This window comes from Fukomys damarensis, unplaced genomic scaffold, assembly GCF_012274545.1.
Source record: "Fukomys damarensis isolate Sample0158 unplaced genomic scaffold, DMR_v1.0_HiC HiC_scaffold_16, whole genome shotgun sequence".
Taxonomy (NCBI): domain Eukaryota; kingdom Metazoa; phylum Chordata; class Mammalia; order Rodentia; family Bathyergidae; genus Fukomys; species Fukomys damarensis.
The window spans coordinates 82704123-82721847 of record NW_022900928.1 but is presented as its reverse complement, the minus strand read 5'-3'; positions in this window follow the sequence as shown (position 1 = coordinate 82721847).

Below are 17725 nucleotides of genomic sequence, written 5' to 3'. Positions count from 1 at the left end.
AATCTCAGTGGGAAATAAAGAGGAAGGTCACTAGGGTAGGGGAATCTTTCCCTTTTACTCCCCTTCCTGCATACTCCTGCTCACCCCTCCCCACCTTCCCTGTCCTCTACCTGCCCTCCCCCTGCCATAGCTCCTACACAGCCAATTATGGGAGGAAATCAGAAAGGTGTCCAAGCACTTGGAACCAGATCTCCTTTTGGAACAGGCATCGCACATAAGCATATCAGCCAGGCACAGGCTTAAGAAGTCTTCACAAAATGACCTACCAAATTCAAAGAAAACAGGTCCCAAGGGAGTAACTCACTGCTAGAGAAACATCAAAATACCTTCAAAGGTGGGTGGGGTCCAGGGGAAGGCTCTGTGAAGAAAGTGTCTGTTTTTCAGTGTTCATTTTCCTGGGCAGGGGTGGGATGGCAGTGGAAAGTGCTGGGGTTGGGAGCCTTGTGGCAATCTCTTGGGTGATGGTGACTTTGGGTGTATTTTAACCTACCAAACAGGAGAAAGGACAGAGAAAGTAATGATTTAGGCCTTCAAGCTGCCTCCAGCCCTCAGGCCAGAAGCTCTCTGGAAGCAGACACAGCCCCTGGTCCCCACTGTCTGGGTACCTCAAGGACCCTAACGCCAGAGCTCCAGAGGTTGGAGGAAGAGGGAGCTGTGGGTTTCTCCTCCCCACCACACTGGCTTGGGGTTTTTGCCAGTGAATGCAGCTCATATGTTTTCAGCCTGCAGACAGTCCAGAGTAACCTTTGCTCCTTCCTTCCACCTCTGTTACCTTGAACTCATCATCTCAGGCTTGTCCTCACAGCCAGGGAACACTGACATTCTAGGATGGCATCACTGGTGCTGAAGGAGAAAGGAACACCTATCGTGTAGTAGGTACTTTGCACCTTCTCTGCCTTGCACCATCCCTGCTGCACATCCAACTTACAGAGAGGAAGACCTGGGCCTGGAGATGTAGACTGACTGAGACGGCAAAGGAACTCAAGAACAGTGCACAACTCAGAGCCATAATTCCAGTCTCGGAGACACACAATCTTTCCACTTCCCACGCCCACACAGTCCTGGATTACAGAGAACTGTTGGGCACGAGCCTGGTGGAACCTTCAGTTTGGAGCTCTTCTATCCAGGGCATCTGCACTGGGCCTGTCCCCAGGCCTAATGCCATCCTGTACCCCTCAAGTGCCCTCAGGTATTTTTACTATGGGAAGAAATTTGCTGTGAAGAAATTGCCATTTCTTCAAAAAGGTCTGAAAAGGTCTCAGCAGAACCACTTTGTAAGCAATTGCTTTATATCAAATTCAGAGTGGGGTAAAAAGGGCAAGCAAGACAAGGGGAGGATTCTAGGGAGAAATGGACAAAGGGATTTGCTGAAAACCCAAGATTATTCCTGAAGAAACTAAATCTGCTGAGTTTTCCTTGAGTAACACTTTGCCTTGGAGGTTAATTTTAGTGTTCCTGGACTCCAGGGATCCAAGTGCATCTACAGACACACTGCTTATTACTTGTTTTCTTATTTTTAGTACACTTTATTGTGTATAGTTGAAATTTACAACATGATGTTATTGTGTACATATAAAAAGGTTTCTACAGTGAAGAAAATTAGCCTATGAGGGTCCTCTCACATAGTTTACTTTGTGTGTGTGAGACACTAGCAGCTGGAATTTAATTTAACAAAATCCTTCTGACTGTTCTTAATCTGATTGTGGAGAAGGGACTTCTCATGAATTTTCAACCACTTCTCCCCAAACCCCAAAATCTGAAGCATTCACTTAGTCCCCAGTACCTTCCTGAGGTGCTCTGAGGTGCTCTTGGTGGCACCCAACATCTTTTAACTTCAAAGGAAGCCCATTATCTGTTTTCAGCTGCCCACTGTGACCACTTAATGGGTCATCTTTTTGAGAGTGTCCACACTCCTTTTTCTATCCATTTTCCTACTTAGCCTCTATAACAGTGCTCTTCCCAAGGAAAACCATAGGCTTCCACTATTCCCAGAATTTTCCCAAGATGACCCCACTAGACATAAAGGAGGTGGAGAAAAATCCAAGCCTAGCACAGTACCCTGGGGGGCTGAAGTTGGTAACCCCTTCTCCAAAGTGCTGCTGTAAACCCATGGAAGGCTGTGGGTGTCCTGCTAGCTATCCCATGTAAAAGTCTTAGCTGGGAACTGTTTCAAGAAGAGAAACATGTGCTCTGATTCAACTTTCTTTTCTTTTACCCAATGCAAACCCTGATTTGTCTCTTTAGCAGGAAATATTTGCACTGGGGTGGCTGGTGGAGAAAGCAGCTCTCTGCTGAGATGGTCACTTGAGAAGAAAACCACATGAGCGTTGTTTCCTCACACTAGGAAAGATCCCATATCTTCAAGCTCCATTAAGTTTTAATTCAGCCATCATCACTTTGAGCAGGAATCATGTTTTATGAGTACATTACTAGAACTTGAGACTTGTCAAACAGAGGCTTTTGAAATAAAATAAAAGGATACTCAGATGAAATACTGCTGCCATAGTGTGAAGCAGAAGTCACTTGGTAGCAGTGTGTGCATGCTAATTTGATTCTGAGGACAGCTGTTGTTTATCCAGACATGGAGACTTGTAAAAATGGGATCATGTGATTTTGTCCCAGGCATGTGGGGGTGTTACAATGGTTCTGGAAACTGACTTTGACAAACCTGAGTTTTTAAGGCCTTCCAGAAGCTTGCTGAGGAATATCCAAGCATTCAAACAAAATTTCTAACATCCAAAGCTTTGATCTTTAGGCCCCTGCCTAATTTTACCACCTCATTTCTGCAGAAAGGCAAAGGAAAACTGAAAACTTCTAGTCACCTTGTCCACGGCAATGAGACCATATTTCTTTCTGGGCATTTTTATGAGGAGTGGCTAGCCTCTGTCGCACTGCTAATGAGAATCCAGCTAAAATGACTAAAGTATACTGAAGATGATTGAGGATTAGAGTCACAGATGAGGCAAGCTGGTCTGTTCTTCCAGGTCTTAGGCTCTAGCTACAGTTTACATTCTGAGTCTTTGGGAAGCCCAAACTACTTGGCTTTACTGCTTCCAGCCCCTGTGTACCTGTATTGTTGGAGATGTGTCTGGTCCAGGGCTCCATCCTGAAGAAGGTGCTGGAGGCACTGAGGGACCTCATCAAGGAGGGCTGCAAGGACATCAGCTGGGGAAGCTGAACCTGCAGAGTGAGGAATGGAACCACACCTCCATGGTGCAGCTCACCCTGCACTCCAAGGGCTACGACTGCAGCCTGGCTATGGTGCACTATGGGAGAAGTTCAAACCTGGCTGGGCCAGGTGTGCCACACTCCTGTCTCCTGAGCATACTTGGAGACTGTGCTAAGGCTGAGCAAGCTCACCTAAGTGCATAGATGCTGGGTCTAACAGGCTACATCTCCCCGCCTAGTCTGTGACTGCTTCGCTTTGCCCAAGAATAATCACCCCACCATATGTCTAGCCAATAAGATAAATGCTCCCCCCATGCTCCTTCCCTGTGTTTGTCCACACAGAAGCTATATAAGCCTGTTGCATATCCTAAATAAAGCGGAAGCATTCCAGAAATCTTCCCGGAGTCTGCCTGGTGATTCCGTGCCTTACCCTCCCAGTCTGAGCTCCCCAACCGAACTCCGCAGATTAAACAGCAGATGACAACAGGGCACAAACCTCACCAGCATGCCAAAAATGCTAAAATGTGCTGGCAATTAAGGAATCACTACACTAAGAGCCAAAGATAAAGGGAACACCATGGTGCCAGTACTTGAAGCATCACATCAAGAGAGGGTATCAGACTGTGAAGGGAATACATTTGAATGTTGAACAACTTTGAATTCCAGAACAAGAGTACAGTTGTGCAGGAAAGATGCCTTCTGGTGAGCTTGTGGTGAAGATACCTAAGTCCTGTCAGAGAAGCTGTTGTAATAATGTCCTATGCAAAATATGGAGTACATTTCCTGCAAGTGAAGAACTGGGAAATGGAACCATAAGTTATTACAAATCAGTAACACTGGCAAAGAGGAGGCAGCTGATATCATAGAGGAAAATGAGTTAGTTCAGCTAATGTTTGCATGAGGGACCTGGGCATCTCCACCATCCCATTTCATTCTCTCCCACAGTGACATCAGTGGGTCTGCACATGTGCCCTGTGTCATGGGGTATACAGCTGCTGATGTGGACATTTAAATTACTCTTTGGCCACCAAGATGGAGGATGAAGAAGGGTCTTAGGCATTCTTAAAATCTAGAAAAGTAAAACTCAGCCCTCTGAGAACTGCCTGTGACATGCCTCTACTGAAGGCTTTTCTGTCATTATATTTGCACCTTAGAACATACGTATAGTTTTCTGTAAATGATTTATTTTTTCCTCTTCATCACAGTTGCTTAAAGAAGTCTAGACTCAAATCCAGTTGTTCATCTAGAAATACTCTCTTACTTAAATACTCCTGATTATTTTTATAACAAAAGGGCTTGACTCTAAATGTAGTTTTTAGAATTATTTTTCAATTTAAATAGTTATCAGAATTTCAAATGTCAAACTAGATGACTGAAATGCATTGAGAGACTTCAAATCTGGAGAGGATGAAAGCCAAGAGTTCAAACTGTTAGTATAAGATTTACATCTCAATGAAATTATTTTACAAAGTAAAATATTTGAAGTTAAAGCAAGAATATTTTCCAAGTTAATTGTTACCTATTAAAACAATGTTTTAAACAAAAACAAAAAATGACACAGAAACAAAAAATGGTCTTGTATAACTCTAAATGGAGAAAATGCTTAGAAAAGTGATCTGCATTTTTGTTGGCAATCTCTAGAAGCCCTCTTATCTTTCTCATTAATAAATTATCATCCTTATCTTTGGTCAAGTAGAATGTCCTTAATCTTCCAGTGTGAAATGCTGGTCTGTACTGACAGACTACAATCCTGTCCTCCCTCTTACTAGGTGGACAATTCATTTACAGTAGGTTACTCAGACTGTAGCCTTTCACTTAATAAATATATGCTTAAGATTCTCCCTGTCATTCTATGGTTGCTAGCCCATTTCTCTTAAGTATATAACATTATAATTATATAATTTAATATACAATATTAATAATAGTCCATTGTATGTACCATTGTTTATTTATCTATTCATCTATTTAAGGACATCTTGGTTGCTTCCAAGTTTGGCAGTTATGGATAAAGCTGTTATAAACATTTTTGTACAAGTTTTCAAGTGAGCACAAATTTTTGCCTCTTTTGGGAAAATATCAAAGAGCTTGATTGTCTGATTTGAAGAGTAAGTGTATGTTTAGTTTTATAATCAATCACCAAACTGCCTTCCAAAGTGCTTGTAACACTTTGCACTGCCATCAGTAATGAGGAAGACTTCCTCTTCTTTGTGTGCTCATTAGCATCTGGCGTCCTCAGCACCCTGCATAGTGACCATTCTAATGGCTGGTTAGTATTTCTGTTTTAGTTTGCTTTTCCCTGATGACCTATGATGTGGGATATCTTTTTTATGGGAGTACTGAAGATTGAATCCAGGGCCTTCACAATGAGCTACATCTTTTTTAATATATTTTATTTTGAGACTGGATTTGACTAAGTTGCCCAATCTGGGCTTGAACCTGAGATCCTTCTGCCTCAGGCTTTCTCAGGACTGGGATGCCACATGTGACGTGTATATCCTCTCTATAAGGCATTTGTTAAAGTCTTGGGCACACTTTTTTCACTTGGTTTATTTGTTGTTATTTTTGAGTTTCAAAAATTCCTCATGCATTTGAACAATGGTCCTTTATCAAATATGTTTCAGCAAATATTGTCTGCCTGTATGAGGCTTGATTTTTTTCATTTCTTCTGCATCTTTTGCAGATCAGAAGTCTTTAATTTCAGTAAAATCCAGTTTGTCAGTTATTTCTTTTATGTCTTTGGTTTTGCATTTAAGAAGTCATCATCAAACCCAAAGGCATCTAGATTTGTCCCTATGTTATCTTTTAGAAGTTTAACAATTTTACATTTGACATTAAGTCTGTGATCATTTTGATTTAGTTTTTGTGAAAGATAATTTCTATATTTATGTGCTTTTTTTCCTTTGGATGTGGTTATCCAGTTTCCAGCAGCATATTGAAAAAACTGTTTTTTTCTCTGGTGGGTTTACTTAACTCCTTTGTCAAAGATCACCCAACTATATTTGTGTGGCTTTCCATCCAGGCTGTCTTCACCAACAACACACTGCCTTCATGTCTGCAGCCTCATAGTAGTATAGAGTAATGTGAGTCTTTCTACTTTCCTCTGCAGTCTGTGATGCTCATTCTGAGTCTTTTGTATCTCCATATAAGTATTAGAATTGATTTATCAACACCCACAAAATAATTTGTGAGGATGTTGATTGGGATTTATTGATCTTTACAACATTGAGCATTAATTAAACATTTATTTCCTACTGTATCTGCTCCTTAAGATAACACAAACTAATATACTATCCAGTATCCATAACAATGGGATAGCTCTCAATTACTTAATTCCTCTTTGGTTTATTTCATTATTGTTTTGTAATTTTCCTCATGGAGATATTTTATATATTTTGTTAGATTTATGCTTTGTGTTTAACCATTTGGATGCTGATATAACTGTGCTCTTAATTTCAACACCAATTATTTGTTTTTGGTAATAGAAAAGTCCCTGACTTTAATATTATCCTTCAGCCCTGTTGTAATTGCTTATTAGTTTCATGAGTTTTGTTACATTAGTTAAATTTTTTTAGGTTTTCCAAAGACAGACAAGGAATGTTTTACTTCTTCCTCCATGATCTGTGTAACTTTTCTTTCAAAACAACACATTAGCTACGAGTTCCAGTATGATGCTGAAAAGTAGTAGTGAGAGTGAACATCCTTACTTAAGTGTAATGTTACCTGCAGGATTTTGTGGATATTCTTTATCAAGTTGAGGAACTTCTCTGTTCCTAGATTACTGAGACTTTTCATCATGAATGAGCTTTGAATTTTGTCAAAAGTGTCCTAATCTACTGATATGTGATTTTTTTGTAGCCTGATGATGTGATACATTATTCTATTTATTTTCAAATGTTGAATTTATTTTCAAATGTCTTATACAACTGAGATACATTTTACTAAGTCTTGGTGCATCTCTTTTTATACATTGCTGGGCACCAGTCTTATACAACTGAGATACATTTTACTAAGTCTTGGTGCATCTCTTTTTATACATTGCTGGGCTCAATAATTTGCCAAAAGTTTATTGAGGATTTTCACATCTAGGTTTATGTGAAACATTAGTCTTCAATTTTGTTATCTTGCAATATCTTTGTCTAATTTGGGGATTGGATGAAACTTGCCTCAAAGAATGAGTTCACTCATATTCCCTCTGATATGATCTTCTGAAGAGATTGCAGAGAATTGGCATCATTTGTCCCTGTGTGGTAGAATCTTCCAATGAACCCATATAGGCCTTGTGCTTACTTTTAGAGAAAATTATTCCATTTTTTAGAAAATTATTCAATTACATATTATTGATTTTATTTAATAGACAAAAACTTATTTGTATTATCAATTTCCTCTTATGTGAATGTTATCTGATTGTATCTTTCAAGGACTTTTTCCAGATTATCAGATTTATGGGTGTAGAGTTATTTATTTTATTTCACGATTATCTTTTTAATGTCCATGAGATCTGTACTGATGTCCTAAATTTCACTTCTGATATTAGTATTTTGTATTCTCTCTCTTTTTTCTTTAATTAAGTTTATTGGTACTTTGTACATATATAATACAGTTACATTCATCATTGGGATCTTGTACCTTTACATGACTTATCTTGGTTTTTATCTTTTCCCCATTCCCCAGCCCTCCCTTTACCCCTTCCACCCTTCCCTGTTTACAAAGACATTGTTTCCATGTTTTTCCTTTTTGTATATTTTTTTCTTTTCCTTCTTATCTTTCCCCTACTCTTCCACTTCCCCTATACTTTTAGACATTTTCTTCCTATGACACAATATCAATTAGATATTCTGATCCTTATTATACTATTAGTTTTTCACACCAGAGAAACTATTCTGATTTACACATGTGTGTCTTATTAATTTTGCTTGAGAATGGATTCAATGTGCATCCACTTAACTACAAATAACTCTAATTTCTCATTCTTTATTGATGAGTAGTACTCTGTTTTATTTTTAAAAAACCAAAAACATCTTCTTTATCCAGTCTCCAATTGATGGGCAATTAGGCTGTTTCCAAGTTTTAGCTATTACAAACTGTGCCACCAGAAACATGGGTGCACATATATCATGGTATGATTCTTTTAATTTTGAGGGGAAGATACTCAGCAGAGGAATAGCTGGAACAAATGGGACTTCTAATCCTAGTTGTTTGAGGTATGTCCATACTGATTTCCACAGTAGTTGTAACAGTCTGCACTCCCATCAATAATGAAAAAGGGTTCCTTTCTTCATACAACCTGCCAGAATTTGTTATTGATTGATTTCTTGATAGCAGTCATTCTTTCTGGGGTGAGATGGAATCTCAGTGTTGTTTACATCTGCATCTCTCTAGTCATCAGTGATGCTGAATATTTTTTTATGTTTATTTACTGCTTTTACTTCTTTGGCTGAGAAATGTCTGTTCAGTTCAGATGGCCATTTTGGAATTGGGTTTTTATATTTGGGGGGGTCTGACTTTTTTAGTTCTTTATATTTTCTAGGTAGTAGACCTTTGTCTGAGGAACACCTGGTGAAACATTTTTCCCACATTGTAGGTTGTCTCTTAGCCCTATTGGTGATTTCTCTTTCAGGGCAGAAACTTTTTACTAAGATCAGATCCCAGTTGGTGTTTGTGCTAGTCCTGATACTGAGGTTTTATTCATAAAGTCTTTTCCCATACCAATATCTTCAAGAGTTCTACATAACTTATCTTCCATAAAGCTTAGCGTTTTGGTTTTAATATTTATATCTTTCCACTTCGATTTTAGTTTAGTGTGTGACGAAAGATAGGGGTCTGGTTTTAACCTTTGGCAAGTTGAAAGTTTTTCCAACATCATTTGTTAAAGAGGCTATTTTTCCTCCAGTGAGGATGGTTGGCTTCTTTGCCAAAGATGAGGTAGCTGAGTATGTCTGGAGTTATTTTTGCATCTTCTAATGTATTTGATTGATCCTCAAGTCTCTTACTTTGCCAGTACAAGGTTGTTTTTATTACAGTGGCTTTGTACTATACTTTCAAGTTGGGGATTGTGGTATCCCCTGTCATGTCTCTGTTGCCTAGGATTGTTTTTGCTATGCTAGGTCTCTTCTGATTTCAAATGAATTTTTGGATTGTTTTCTCCAGTTCCATGAAATATATTCTTGGGATTTCAACTGGAAGTCATTGAATCTGTATAGCAGTTTTGGAAGGATGGCCATTTTCACTATATTGCTGCATATAAGAAAACCATTTAATTCACAAAGAAATTCATAGACTGAATTAAATTTATAAACCAAAGTCCCACTCTACCACCTCATGGACCTGTCCACAGTGGAGAACACCAAGAATTGCTATTAAGTATTTATCATAAAGAAACTGTATTTTGTGGTTTTCTGATGTTATCTTAGCCCCGGGAGCTTGGTATTTATTTCTTTGCATTATGAATAGGAACACTGAGTTTACATGATGTTACATCCAGGCAGTATATATTATGGTAAAAAAAAAATAGCAGGCTCCAAGTCAAATAAACCCAGATTTCTCTTTTTACCTTATTGGTCCACATTATATTCACTTTCAGGAGAATCAGTTTGCAAGAGTATAAAGTGAACACTATGGTCTATCTACTTTAAAGGATTATTATAAGAGGTTAATCAAATGAATGGACTTAATGCTAAATTCCTTCTCTCTTCCACATGATTGTATCTCTTATTGATGTTAAGAATATGAATCCACTCTGTCTTTCCAAAGTGGCATTGGATTCCTGAAATTACACCTCAGGAATTACACACTGGACCAGAGAAGAATAAATACTTTGCTAAAGTGTTGGCTCATTTATTGCACCTGTATTTGTGCAGTGCATACTGTGTAATGACTATGACCTGCCTGAACTGGCTCCTTTCAGAGGTGGGTGTTTTGCACATTCTCACAAGGTGTGTAGTGGGCAGTGACAATGAGAGGTAATTGTGCTTCAGAAAAAATAATCCAGCCTCTATCTTATGTCAAGCTGGATCGCATATTCAACTTAAAGCCTCATAAATTGTGAATTATAAATGTTTGGATTGTGATTCATTTATAGCATTGTATATGGAGCATGTAGTATCCCTTAGGCAGTTATGGAAGGAATGACTGTAAGGGATTTGTCCTAATTTAGGATGCCTGCTTGGGCTGCTTCTCTCCTCACAGTACCGGAACTAGTGGTCTCATGATTGTAGAAATGAGCAGGGGGCTGAGAACTCCTGAGATTTTCCCCCACCCCTCTTTGCCACTGTGCTTTGATCATTACTTTCTTTGGCCCTGTATCCTGCCTCACCCCAAGGTTCTGATCACCACTTCATCCTAGAGGTGTCCACACTCTCTGTATCTCAGGGCCATCTAAGAGTCACTGCTTCGTCTGGTACTGGGGCTCTGCGGAGAATGGTGACACCACTTCTTGTTGAGCAGCTGGCAGCCTGAAACAGCAGAGGAGAAGGGCAGAGGCCAACTGAGATGGTGCAGAGGGGTGCTGGACACAAGTCATGTCCAGACTCCATTTGGTGCCCGAAGGGGGGGTTCTTCATACATGTACTCTCCCACTTACTGGAGAGTGACTTACCAAAGGGGGGGGTGTAATGTTGAAAGTATGAAATTTAGTTACAAAATGCCTTAAAAGGTTTTCTTTGATTTTTTATCCATGCAGGAGTCTCTATGTGTATCTCCCGCTCTTCACTGTACTTTGCACATTCTCACAAGGGGGCATGGGATGGGTAGAACACCAAACCTCATTCTGTTGAAAGCCGTTTACTGTGTATGGAATGCAAGGTGGGAGGCACAGTTAAGTGCAAAATGGGTAAGGTGTGCACCATTTAACCAAGAACTGACCCAGGAAGCAAGGTGACAGACTGTGTATGTGTGTGTTCATGTATGTGTGTATGTATGTGTGTGTATGTGTTCAAGCAACTGCTGTGTGCATGCATGTGAGCACTCACCCTTATAGGTGTGTCCACCCCTCTTGGCCTCATACTATGTGACATCCAAAGCTCAGTGTAGGGCACAGTAGTCACAGACAAGATGAAGACACAGGAAAGGCCAGCACAGCTTCAGAGTGCACATCTTGCCAATCACTTACATGAGGCCCTGAGATCATGGAGCAAGAAAATGAGCCAGCCCTGGTCAAGGGACATATGGGTTCATGCAAGAAGAAAGATTTGTGAACTATTACCAGCCACACCAGTGGAACCCATAGCCATGAAGCCAGAGTGGAGGAGCCAGGTAGTGGCAGAGAGGAGGCACCCTTGGAGTGGAGTATGTGGGTTGAGGAGAGGAAGAAAGGGCTTCTGGGTGGCTAGTAGGGCCTGGCAGTCTATGCTATCTGGGGTCAGGCAGCCTTTCATTATGAAGGGATCTTAAGTAGTTCAAGAAAAAGCCAGAGGTATTTGTTGGCTTTTAAGTGTGAAGAGACTAAGGCCTCTTTTAAAATTTTCCCATTTTAGCCTCTGGGCCATCAGGTTCCCCCAAGTTTGCACAGATCTGGAAAGCCAGGGTTTGCTCAGGTGCTGGAGTGGCCCTTCAGCTTCTCGAGTCCATGGTTCAATCCAGAAGGAAAACTCTGAGGACCAGAATGGGGTAGAGGCACCTTAGAGCCATTGAGGCTGGCAAGTTTGCAATGAAAATGCAGCCTTCCTGAATGATATAAACCCCACCAAGGCAGGTTCTGCAGATCAGGGCTGATGGGGCCCAGGGCAGAAGACTACTGCCCTGAATGGGGCACTGAAGAAAGCCACCTATGCCAGCCCTGTGTCCTGCAAGAGTAGGGCTCCAGTGTGGCCTGGTGCCAGGAGGAAGGGCAGAGATTGCTTTACAAAGCAGACTGACAATTTCAGGGTGAATTTCTTCCCATTACTGTATTGCATTTCAGAGCCATTAGGATAATATTGTTATTCTTTCCATGTCAGTGCTGGCTCTGCTTCATTTGCATGTTCTATGAGCTTCTCTACTCTTGTGCTGAGAAATTGCTCTATCAGTAAAGGGCATTTTGAAAAAAAATCAGCACACAGCCATTTGCCTAAGTCAGACAAGGAACCGCCTGCTGCTCAGCCGCATTCATCAGTGCCCTCCCACACACACTCTGAGTGTTCCATTTTTATGAAGCACCCATCATCAAACATAAGGAAAGCAGAAATACAAAGTGGATCTGAGAAACCCTTGTTAGGCCACTTACTCAGAAAAGTTCAGATTTGGTACCAGGTGTAGGAAACAAAGTGAGTTCAAATCCCATCTCAACAATTCATAGGAGGAGTGAAATTCTCTAATCTCAGTTCTCTTGTTTGTATGTCCTTTTCCCCTTTCCTTTGCAGAATTATTTCCAGAATCATTAGAGAGAGTATAAAGTAGGGTACATTGCAAATTCTAAAACAAATAGTACTCTCAAATGGCAGGGTGAGTCGGGATTTCTCACATCAACTTTGCAGGTGAGCTGTCTGGGTTTGCATCTGGGTCCATCAAGTGAGTTGTGTAGTGTTGGAAGAGGTGCTTAAACTCCCTGTGCCTTGGCTTTCTACCTTGTAGGATGAAGAAAATGGTTCTAGTACAAACAATTTTCTGAGAATAAGCACACAATCTGTGTGGTGCTTAATCCTACCTCTAAGTTGTCCACACACATTCACTACAAACTATTTTGCAAGAGAGAAATTTACATGAAAAATAGGCTAAATATATGATGGCTGGCTGAAAATGCACAAAAGATCAAGAAATGAACAATAAAGACTAAAGACAGAGACAGGAATCGTAGGAAGCAGCCTCTATTGGACTGAAAGAACATGGCAGGAATTAGAGGATAGAGGCTTGAGGATGGCATTGACCAAGGTGGCTGGGGTCCATCCTTGAGGCCCGGGTTGGACTGTGGAGCTCAGACAGGCTCTGAGCATGGAATCCCAGCTCTGGGGACCAAGTATGTTTACCACAGAATGAGGATGCTATGCATGGTCAGCTGACAGGGGCTGCAGATGTCACAGTGACTACTGCTACCACTGTTGTAGGAACAGCATCACAGGGCAGCAGGCAAACAGGAAGGAGAATTCTCCCTGTGCTCCTCCCAGATTCCTCTGGTTCCCCTAGTTGGGAGAACTTAACCAAAACAGTGGCAAGAAGGAAGTGAGTTTGCAGTTCTGTTCACAGCACCACAAAGCAGAACGCAGAGGGTTGAAGCTGAGAGTTTCATGGACTGTAGAAAATGGAGGTCTAGCTCTTTTGCAGATGGTAAGGTGATGAAGAGTCAGAACAAAGGGACAGGGAAGAGAGAAGGGGATGTAAAAAAGAATTGAGATGTGCTGTGGGCATGTACAACTCCCCATAATGAATATAATCACTATGGACTGCAAACATGTGCTAACAAAAATTTCTTAACAAACAGAAAATAAAGCTGGGAGTAAATAGCTTAATGAGTGACACAGTTCAACCCTTGGTTACTTAGCATCAGAAAACATGATATTCGCTTAACAAGATGCAACAACCTTTTACAAAAATAGAGATGTACTTATTCTTACCCCAAAATGGAATTGAAAATCCCCAAGAAATGTCTGTTTGGTGACCTCTAAAATGGATAACACTTCTGGGCTAATTATTCTGAAGTTTAGTCAAGTGAAAATCATGTAATGTGTAATTAAATTATTTTTTTAAATAGAGCCCTTCTTCTCCAAATCCTTAAATCTTTAAAATAATGAGATATAGTTGGGAAATTTGTAAATATGTATGACTCATAATAGACATACACTCTCAAACGAATAGTTGCTTTCAAAATGCAAGAGCACTCTGCCATATGTTTTCATTCACTTATATATACATTTATTATTATTATTATTATTGTTATTATTATTATTATTATTATATGGTACTGAGGGTTGAATCCAAGGTCTTCAAACTGATCTATACCCCCAGCCCTTATTTATTTACCTGTTTATTTATTTACTTATTTACTTTTTAAAAAATAAACTCATTGAGTTTATTGGTACATTTTAGGTACACAGTACAATTACATTCATTATTGGGATCTTGTATCTCTGCATGATAGGTCTTGGTTCTCATTTTTCCCCTTGTCCCTGCCCTCTCTTCACTCTCTCCTCCCTCCCCATTTACAAACATTTTATTTCCATTTTTTCATTTTCTCCTATTTTTTTCCTTTCCCTTAATACCTTTCCCCTACCCTTCCCACTTTCCCTACACCTTTAGCCCTTTTCTTCCTATTTCACATTGTCTATTGTATCATTAGGATCTTTTGTACTATTACAGTTTATTCACACCAGAGAAACTATTCAGTATTTACACATGTGTGACTTATTTATTTCACTTAGGAGTATATCCTCAATATGTACCCATTTTTCTATGAATGAATCTAATATCTCATTCTCTACAGCTGAGTAATATTCCATTTTATAGAAAAACCACATCTTCTTTATCCAGTCTCCAACTGATGGGCAAATGGGTTGTTTCCGAGTTTTAGCTATTACAAACTGTGCCACTATAAACATAGGTGCACATATATCACTGTGATATGATTCTTTTAATTCTTTCGGAAAGATACCCAGCAGAGGGATGGCTGGGTTAAATGGAACCTCTTGTCCCATCTCTTTTATTTTTGAGACAGCATCTGGCTAAGTTACCCAGGCTGGCTTCAAATTTACTGTCTTTTCAACTCAGCCTTCCAAATTGCAGGGTTATAGCCATGGGTAACCACACCCAACTTCATTATCATTTTAACAGCAGGTTCTGCCAGGTGATTTGCCTTGAGTTTCACCTTGGGAAAATCACAGCACACTCCAGGACCATGGAGGCTCAGAAATGTGGGCATCCTCAGCACCATGGTTTTTTAAAACTTTGTATTTTGAGGTAACTTTAGACTTATACAAGAGTTGCAAAAAATAGAAGAGTTCCCATATACTCCTTACCCCACTTCTCTTTATGTTAACAGTTTATAAAACCACAAAAAAGATAATCAAAACTAAGAAATTAACCTTGACTCAGCATTACTCACTAAACTATACAATGAGCTGAGATGTCACCAATTTTTCAGAGGTCATCATTTTCTTCTATTCTAGGACCCAATGTAGGATCCTGTATTCCATGTAGGTGTCACGTCCTCTAAATGTCCTCCAAACTGTGACATTTCCTCCATCCTTCCTTTCCTTTCACCACCTTGGGATTTTTCTCATAGTCTCACTTGCCATTACCTTTAAGGTCTCCCAGATGATCTCATTTCAGATGCTCAGTTAATCTGCAATGACCTCTTATCATATTGTGTTGCAGTTACAGGGTTCAGGGTTGTGAGGTGGTTGGATCTTTCAGGTCCCCAATTAGTCCACAGAGTGTGGGAGTTTCTCCAAGTCCCGAGTGCCAGGACCCCACATGCTTTCATTTCTTCTGAACATCACTTTGTTCCACACTCAGGCCCATCCCCTCAATGTGCATGGATTCTTCTCTCTCTCCACACTGGTCAGTCACATGCCCCATTGCAAAATATACTTGCCTTTTTTATCCTCAGTGTTTTCTGGAAACTTCTGCCTAATGTTCACTCACCTAAGTGCCTCAATTTATTCAGGTGTCTGCTCAGGTTTTTCCTTCTCAGACGACTGTTCTGAATATAAAAGTTTCTCTTAAATCTCTTTTTGGCCTTTTGGCTAAAATCAAGTGTAAAAATTTCTCTTCCCATCACTCACTCTTTCCCTTATCCCACTGAACTTTTTCATAGCACTTGCTGCCAGGCATTACTATATTATCAGTGATTCCTTGGCATCAAATTATCATTATTATTATTATTATTTTGTGGCACTGAGGATTGAATCCAAGGCCTTCCACTAAACTACATCCTCAGTCTTATTTATTTATTGGTTTACTTACTTACTTCTTTTTGCTTGTTTTGCACTCATTCTTGAGTCAACACCCAGCAGATTTTTAGCACCTTTCTTGGTGCTCCATAAATGCTTGTTAAATCAATAAGTCAACCAATCCATTCATCAATGCTGTACAGAAAAGCTATTGATTTTTGTATGTTGACTTTGTATATAGCTACTTTACTGAATTTGGTTATTAAGTCTAGAAGACTTTTGATCGAGTTCATGGGTTCTTCTATAGAGAATCATGTCATCTACAAATAATGACAATTTGGTTTCTTCATTTCCTATCTTTATTCTTTTACTTCTTTCTCTTATCTAATTGCTATGGATAATGTTTCCAAAACTATATTGAACAATAATGGTGACAGTGGACATCCTTGTTGTGTTCCCGATTTTAGTGTGAAGATTTTCAGTTTTTGACCTTTTAGTGTGACATTGGCTGTTGGCTTTTCATAGATGGCTTTTATCAGATTGAGGTAGAGACCATGCATTCTACTTTTCTGTAGGAGTTTTAATCATGAATCTGTGTTGGATTTTGTTGAATGTTCGTTCTCCATCTATTGACATAATCATATGGTTTTAGTCCTAGCTCTATTAATGTAGTGTATTATATTTATTGATTGCTTATGTTGAACCAACCCTGCATCCCTGAGATATATCTCACTTGGTCAGGGTGTATGATCTTCTTGATAATCTTTGATTTCTATTTGCCAGTATCCTATTAAGGATTTTTGTATCTATGTTCATTAGTGAGATTGGCCTATAGTACTGGTTTTTTGATTGGGCCTTTCTCTGCTTTGGGGATCAAGGTGATGCTTGCTTACAGGAATGAATTTGGGAGTGTTGCTTCCCTTTCAATTTCATTGAAGAGTTCAAACAGTTGTGGCAATAATTCCTCTCTAAATGTCCTGGAGACTTCAGTAGTGAAGCCATCATGGCCCAGGCTTTTCTTAGTTGGTAAGTTTTTAATTAGATTTTCAATTTCATAGATTGATATTGGATTGTTTAGAATTTTTAGGTGATCTTCTTTCAACTTTAGTAATTCATATGTATCTAGGAATCTGTCCATTTCTTCTGTATTTTCTATCATACTGGTGTATAGGTTCTCAAATTAGATATTGACAATCCACTGGATTTCTGCTGGGTCCATTGTAATTTCACATTTTTCATTGCTAGTTGCCTGGATTTGGGCCTTTTCTTTCCTTTTTTGATAAGGTTTGCTAAAGGTTTGTTAATTTTGTTTATTCTTTCAAAGAACTAACTCTTGTCTTCATTGATTTTTTTTTTTTTGTATCATTCTCTTAGTCTGTAAGGCATTGATTTCTGCTCTGATTTTTATAATTTTCTCTCTTGTATGAGCTTTGGGTTTGTCCTGATCTTCTTTTTCTAGAAGTTTGAAGTTCAGCAATTGGTTGAAATTGAGCTTACTCTGTTTTCCCAATATGAGTATTTACTGCTATGAATTTCCCTTGTAAGACTGCTTTCATGTGTCCCATGAATTCTGATATGATGTACTATCATTGTCATTTAATTGTAGGAACTGTCTGATTTCTTCCTTAATTTCCTCTGTGACCCATTGGTTATTCAAAAATGTGTTTTCAAGTGTTTATGAAATTCTTGCAGTTTCTTTTTTTATTGGTCTCCAATTTCATCATGCTATGGTCTGATAATATACAGAGGATCATGTCAAT